Below are 7442 nucleotides of genomic sequence, written 5' to 3' on the forward strand. Positions count from 1 at the left end.
TACACGGACCATTCGCGTGACAAACAATGGCTACTGCGCGCCCAGATGAAATCCCAAACCCCTTTCCCGAGCTTACCACTCCGGTAAGTCTGTTAATGGTAACATTCATGGCACTATGGCCAAATGACAGGTCCCAGTTTTCAATGTAAGGTTTTTTACCACCAGACCACCACGTCACCTGCCAGAGAAGAAAGGTCTAGAGTGGACATTTCGCCCTCTGAACATTCTGTAAGGTGAGTGTTCTCAAAAAGTTTAACCTATATGGTTCATTAGAAAGAAGATCAAAATTTTATATATATATATCTTTTTTTTCCTGTTGCTGTTTAGGCAGAGGGTGCATTTTTCTGTTGTCTCACGTCAAGAACTTATGGCGGAGGTGAAAAAGTATAAAAGGCGTTTCCATATCGTCGTCTTTGCGTTCCTGGCGCTTGTTTTTATTGCTATTCTATTTTTTTTCTTACTCAGCTTACATTATTATCTGAATTGTTAAGAGTTAATTGTTTCCAAATTCTTGTTGGCTATTAAAATGTTATTTTGTGTGTACATTTTGTCATACTACTCGCATTTGTTTAACGCCATCGGGTGAAACCATAATAGCAAATTGCATGTTAGTTATAACGTGTTGAATTAATCTTATAAACATGGAACAACACATGGCAAAAACAATAAGGTGGCTAATCCACATAACAAATAAAATAGGATTCGTTTTACCCAGGGGCTCCCGAGAAGCCAGGAAAACAAGTCAATATTCGTCTTTCCAAGTTCGATGGGAACATGGGCTAACTTCCCTGTCTCTGATGTGATTTGTTTAACTACCTCACCATTGTCATCAATTTTCAAACAACAATTGGAAACATTTACTTTACCACAAACACCTCTTTCTTTGGCTAGCAGGTAGTCCAGAACCATCCTGTGTTGATAAATTGCATTTAACATCAAAAGCTTTAGCTGTTTGATTAATAATAATAATTTCCAAGACAGCCTGTAGACGAATGATATGATTCAGATTGTAGATAGGTTCTCGAGCGCCGTTAATAAGTTCATTAGGATTCCAAGTTGCAGGTTTATAATACTGTATGATACGTTGGGGTGTCCATTCATTTAATAAATATTGGTACCCCCTCAATTCTTGGGAGTCTGGAAAAATCAACTTGCCACTGTTGCCCTGGCTAATTTTCAAACACATTTCACATCGCTGAGTCACCTGTTTTATTACAGTATACAAGTTCTGCCCTATCAATTTCTGATTTAGACTTTTATATAAATTATCAGCTCCCCAATGCATCTTATTATGTTCTATTACGGCTGTGGTCCATATTAAATTGGATGGTACCACTATACGACCATCCCTCAAATAAGTCCACTTATTTATTTTATCATTCATGTCCTGAATGACCTTTAAGTTTTCTTTAGAATAATTTGGCTCCTGATCTGTACTTACAGTTTGGATTTTACCGTCTGGTATTAAGGATAATTCTTCCTTTCCTACCTCCTCTGCTACTTGAATGACTTCATGGTCGGCCAGGCGGTTTCCAGTTTCCAAATCAGTGCCTTAATGGGCCATCTTATGTTCTTCCTTCCTGGAAGACCCTCTTATAACAGAGGGGGCCATTCCTCACATCAAGGTCTGGCATGGCATATGTCCCCACTGCTCAACGCCTACTGGGTTGCAGCCAGCAGCAGAGCTCAAGATCTTTCTTGGTGGCAAACACAGAGGCCAACCCAGTCTTGCCCTTGATTGTGGTAGGAGGCACTTGACCAACCTTATTCCTTGTACTTTGTTGTCAATGCAGAGTTTCATCTGCACATCCCATAACAAGTCACAGTCATGGTAAAACACAGATTTACATTAGTAGAACTACTACAGAGTGTATTTTATTTTAGTTTTTATGCAATATTCCCCACAGCCTTGCTGACCAAGGGATATTGTTTTACCTGAACTAGGCAGGCCTCCCGTTTATCATTTCTACTGTAACAGGTAAAGCATTTTTTTCCTTACCTGGAATTTACTTTCAAATATACCTGGTTAAAGATTTCTTTTACTTCAGGGAGGTCCTCTCTTCCACTTTTCTGTTGAATTAAAGATAAGCTCAACATTTACTTTTAAAGGTTTCAGGATTTTTTTCCTGGTGGCCAGCAGCTCCCACAACTGTAACAAATTCTTTTCACTGAAGTTTAACACCAAATAAGTTGGTTTTGTATTCACCAACTTTTCTACATCACGATTACCTTAGTAAAAATCAACTCGAACCTTTATCCAGTCCTATTCACAACTAATTTTCAAACATCTAAATTTTCCCATCAGAGATTCACCTTTACTCTCCTCAGACCCACTGCCTGCCCTAGAGGGGCCGTTACCGGTCCTGTTGTGCTGCAAATGCTGCAGCAATTGGGGTGACATTGTCAGGTCCTTCTGCTCAATTGTCAGCAACAGCAACCCCCTCCTCCCCACCATCAGAAGGGTTCGGGGCAGGAGATGCTGTTCCTGCTCTGCAGGTTACACAAGCCTGCCTCTGCAGCAGCACTTCTGTTTTAACTCTTTCTTACCCTGAATGCAAATCTGCTACTTGTTGCTTTAAGTCTGTGTTATTACATATCAGCCTTCGCAGGCAAACAGCAAACACCCTGCCATGCGTCCAGCGTGACTCAGCCGCACCTTCGAGGGGGTACGGGGCTTTGTACAAACTCACCCCAATACTTTAACACTTTCACAGGGTTTTTTGTTTTTTTGTTTTTTTTTACTCACCCCCCCCCCCCCCCCCCCCGGCTTCAGATCTTACATACATTAGCACAAGTTTTTTTATCTTACAACGTGTTTCATTCTGGTTGCTCCATAGAAGGAACCACAACCTCCCCTCTGATCCTTTTCCATTGCTAATATTAAGGGATCTTGTGGAGCTAGGTTAATACCACACTCTTTTGCCACTCTGGGTGATTCCTCAGAGTGAAAAACATACCAGCATACATTACTTCATCCCATTTTTCCTCTCGCCTTAAAAATAACATTAATTTTAGCAAAACATTATAATTCAGTGTGCCGTTTAAGGGCCATTTTCTCTGTCCCCTAACTTAGACAGGGGCCACCACTGATTGCAGTACTTAGCCAAAGTTCTCTTATTCACGCTTCCCCCAGCTGCCCCCCCCATTTCCTTCCAGTGACCTTTCTTACTATTATCTCAATCTCTATCCCAGCCACAGAGACTCTAAATTCACTTACAGCTCTCTCTCTTATCCCAAGGCGTCCAAACCTTACAGTCAGGGCATTCAATTTCTTGTCGCCACCATACATATAATAATTCTTTACACCATATACACTTTAAAACATACAGAGGTTCACATTCACCCCTCGGATGTTCAAGACAATAACCACATACCAACATTTGTAATATACTGAATACAGAAATGTTCTCACATTTCCAGAATAAATGAGTATAACAATTATTAATAACCTTGTAATTATTAATTAAAAGGCCACTTTTCTCCACATTCCAGCTTATAAAGCGGCCACCATTGATTACAATATTTTATCAATGTTTTCCTATTCACATTTCCACCAGCGGATCCTCCAATATCCTTCCAATGACTCAAAACACACCCTAGCGGATTTTTCTTTAAAATCCCACCACTCTGCTTTCCTCCCATTTTTCCCAGCTTACACTCACAGAACACACTTATCACTTACAGAATTACTACTTACAAAATGCAACACACAGGTATCTTTCTACAGCAACACCAAGAGCTCACTATTATTATCAAAAATATAGCCAAAATCACAGTAACAATTATCAAAGTCAAATTCCACATTCCATAAATCCGGTAACCAAAATAAGCAACACTGCAGCAAATAAGCTTGAAACAATGAATATTCCATTAACGCCTATACATATTCATTACCTGAACCCGCCTACCCTCGCTTCGTATGCTAATTAGCTTATCAGTCTTTCACGCTTGTGCAGATTCTTCCAAAAATTGTGGGCCGGGGTCTTTAGAATGTGGGCAGTGGTCTATGGGAGGAAGGCTGTAGGTCTTCCTCATGGTGTACTTTTCACCTTTTGCTCATTTGCAGTGTTCTTATCAGTCTGAGGTAATTTATGCCCTTGCTGGCCATCTGCTTTTCTTGCTTAATTATTTCTTTTACCCTTATCTGTCCTCTCCTGCTGAAGTGTTCCGCTAAAGTTTTTCCCATTATTTTACCACAAACTGAGTTTTGAGGAGCGCTTGCCCTAAAGGGTTGTCTGGATTTACCCCAGAGTACAGCTGAAGGGCTTTCCTCAGTCGTTCCAGCCACTCAGTGGGGCTCTCATTTTTTTTTTTTTTTTTTTTCATTTTCATTTTCATTAAATGCTTTATTGATATTCTGGCCACGGGGTACTGCTTCTCTAATCCCCTGAATTACTATAGTTCTCAGGTCCTGCATATGAGTTCTATGCACCGGATCCTGATTATCCCAATTAGGTCTTTGGAGTGGCCATTTAATATCTGCTTGGGGTCCCTGGGTTTCCTCGGTAGTAAATAATTGACAAAGGATAGATTGCATCTTATCCCAAGTATAAAGGTTTGGTCCCAGAAATTGATCTAATCTTTCTGCCACTCCGAGTGGGTCCTCAATTAAGTTTCCCATCTCGGTCCTTTTAAAATCTCGTAGGTCAGCCGAATTTAGAGGCACAGAAATATATCCGATCACAGGTTGAGGTCCCCCCATGGGCATTTCTCTTAGGGGGTATATTTGAGCTGCCCCTTTTTGACTTCTAGTTACGCGTCTAGGAAGAGGGGGAGACCCTCGTTCCGACTCTGGTGGGGGAGTGGGCGCTCTGGGGACCTCTGCAGGAGCAGGAGGAGAAATGTAAGGAGGGGGGGTTAGAAGGGTTTCGTCTAACTCTCCCTTCTTTTTCTTTTGTTTAGTTTTTTATTTCATTCAGCGGGTAAAGTCTAGCTCCCGGTTTTTTTAGCCACACCTCCGCATATTGACTCTCTTCCGGGTTAAGGGTTTTTTTTTATTATTAACCCAGAGGTTTAATTGCTGTCTTACCCAATCTTCTTCTGACCCATAGACTGGCCAAAAGACATTTTTAGAAATCTTCTTCCCTCCCCATATCTTAGTACAATATTCTATCATTTTCTGCTTATCTTTCCCTAGGGTTCCAGGGAAATATCTCCAATTGTCTAAGATATATGCCAGAGGGGTATTCTTGGGTACAGTAGGTACCCTTCCCATGGGAGTCGAAGGCTTGCTGCCCTTCGCCCCCATCTTCTGGAATATCCACAAACATACACTCACTCGCTCCCCTTGTTCCTGGCCCAGTCCCTCGCGGGAGATGGGAAACGCAGTACTTAAGAGTCCGCACTCGCTTGGTTCAGTATATCGAACCTCTCACTCGTTATATTCCAGGAAACCCAATCCCGCCCGAACGGCAAACCTTGCGAACAAATTCGCAATATACTTACACGTCCTGCGTCTTCATCCGGACTCCCGTGCACAGAATTTTTATGGGATTTTACCGGTTTCTCCTTTGCTCATTATTCTAGAATTTAGGTTCGTCGGTAAGGTTGGAGTAAGCTGTTGGTCGCAGGGCCGCGAAATGTCGCGGGGCGCCTCCCCGGAGGACCAAAGCCCACTGTTCCTTATCCGAGTCACGGCACCAGAAATTGTTATAAATTGAGACCACAATGGATCATAATCCAATTAAAATTTTATTAATTATAGCAAGTAGAATATGAGCAAAGACAGCGCTGGACGACAGGGGAGTCTGCGCTCCACCAACTGCCGTACTGAGCAGTTCAAACAGTCCCTTTTTATACATCTTTACTTCCATGTTCATGAGGTAGTGGAGTCATGCTTTTGTTGTTAGGGGGGGTCGTTTTCTGCCTCCTGCTGGTCTTCCTCCTTTGTCTCATTGCCCTGTTTCTGTCGGTTCCTGGACACCTGGTGGCATCCTGGACACCTGGTGGTGATCTTATCTTTTCACAAGTGGCATCCTGCACACCTGGCAGTGATCGTATCTTTTCACAAGAGGCATCCTGGACACCTGGCGGTGATCGTATCTTTTCACAAGCGGCATCCTGGACACCTGGCGGTTTTCACAAGCGGCATCCTGGACACCTGGCGGTTATCTTATCTTTTGTTGTCTAATCTTTACATATACATATGGACTTAACATAAATTTAAATAAACAATACCCTAGTCCATAGTTTCTTACACCAGCTATTGAATCAACAAAGTTCAGCCACATGCCAACGTTTCAGCCAGCTTCTTTCACATGCCAGCTTCTCTGCTCCCTTCTTGTGCGTTTCGCTCAGGGCTGGCTCGTATGAACACGCATGAAGCCATTACATGGATGGTTCAGGTGCTCTTCCACATGGATCTCCTGAACACCACAAGTAGAGGATGTGTCCCCTTTATCCTTCAAACAGTATTTTAACATGAACACAAATGTATAGCTATTAAAAACTTAACAACTCTGCACAGGCAACTGTTCATTGCGTGTGACCAAGGGATGATGTGACCACAGCCCTTCAAACTTTCGGGATGCCTAGGTGGGACTAAACGGTGCTTGCAAACAAAGAACATGCCTGCTCGTTAAGACAGGCTGGTCAAGTTTACCACCAAAACTGTACATCACCATTTGCCAACCCTGTCCAGCTTTGGGTCACCAGAGCCACACTCAGTTCACTTGAAAGCATCTCCTAGTAGCAGTATCAAGCTCAGAACTGTACCTCCCTGATGCCTATATGGAAGAAAACTCAAACTGTGCCCCCTTCTCCTTAAGCTGGGTTACAGCTTGTGACAGGAATTTCATCCCACTGCTTGGAAAACCTCCAAGGCTGCAGCTGAAGGGAACTGGAGTTCCCTGCGTCTCAGAGTAATTCTAGAGCTAAAGTGGTGACAGACATCAGCTCTAGATCAGACGACACATGCCAGCACTCACCACTGACCCAGGGTGGCAACCTCCTTCCGTCCTACCCAAAGGTTTCAAACCCAACACACTGTCTTCCTACAGCAGGAAGCTTTTAATTTTTTACTTTTTAATTTTTTTACGAATTTATAATTCGTAACACCATTAACGCATTCCTTAAGACGGGACTACAGATACATTATGCAGACCACCAAGCTGCCATTTGGAAGTGCTGGAGCCTTATGGTGAGAAATTTTTTCTACAACAGAGCGAGCAATGGTGAATAAATAAGACTGAGACAGGGTCCTTTTCCTCGAGGGAAAAGCACGCAACACATCAGCAATTGTTGAACAGACGGGCAGAATTCTCAGAAAAAGCAACCCCTAACTCTTAACAAGAAAAAGAAGGTCATTCCTCTTAATAAAAGCACAGCTGTGCTGAAACAAGTCAACACAATGTACTCACCTGTCCCAGATGAAGGCACATAAGCAACATGTTTCTCTGGAAATGACACGCTCAGGGCATCAGGTTTTCTTACCCCATCCTTTC

The 7442-nt window shown here is 42.6% G+C and overlaps 1 non-coding gene across 1 annotated transcript; it reads right to left on the reverse strand.

Moving 5' to 3' along the window:
- Window positions 1-6849: 6849 nt before the first annotated feature.
- On the reverse strand, window positions 6850-6934 carry LOC121082391. Its single transcript, XR_005826009.1, has one exon. It is a non-coding gene; the product is annotated as a small nucleolar RNA SNORD45 (small nucleolar RNA).
- Window positions 6935-7442: the final 508 nt, after the last annotated feature.

This window comes from Falco naumanni, unplaced genomic scaffold (genome assembly GCF_017639655.2).
Source record: "Falco naumanni isolate bFalNau1 unplaced genomic scaffold, bFalNau1.pat scaffold_99_arrow_pat_ctg1, whole genome shotgun sequence".
Taxonomy (NCBI): Eukaryota; Metazoa; Chordata; class Aves; order Falconiformes; family Falconidae; genus Falco; species Falco naumanni.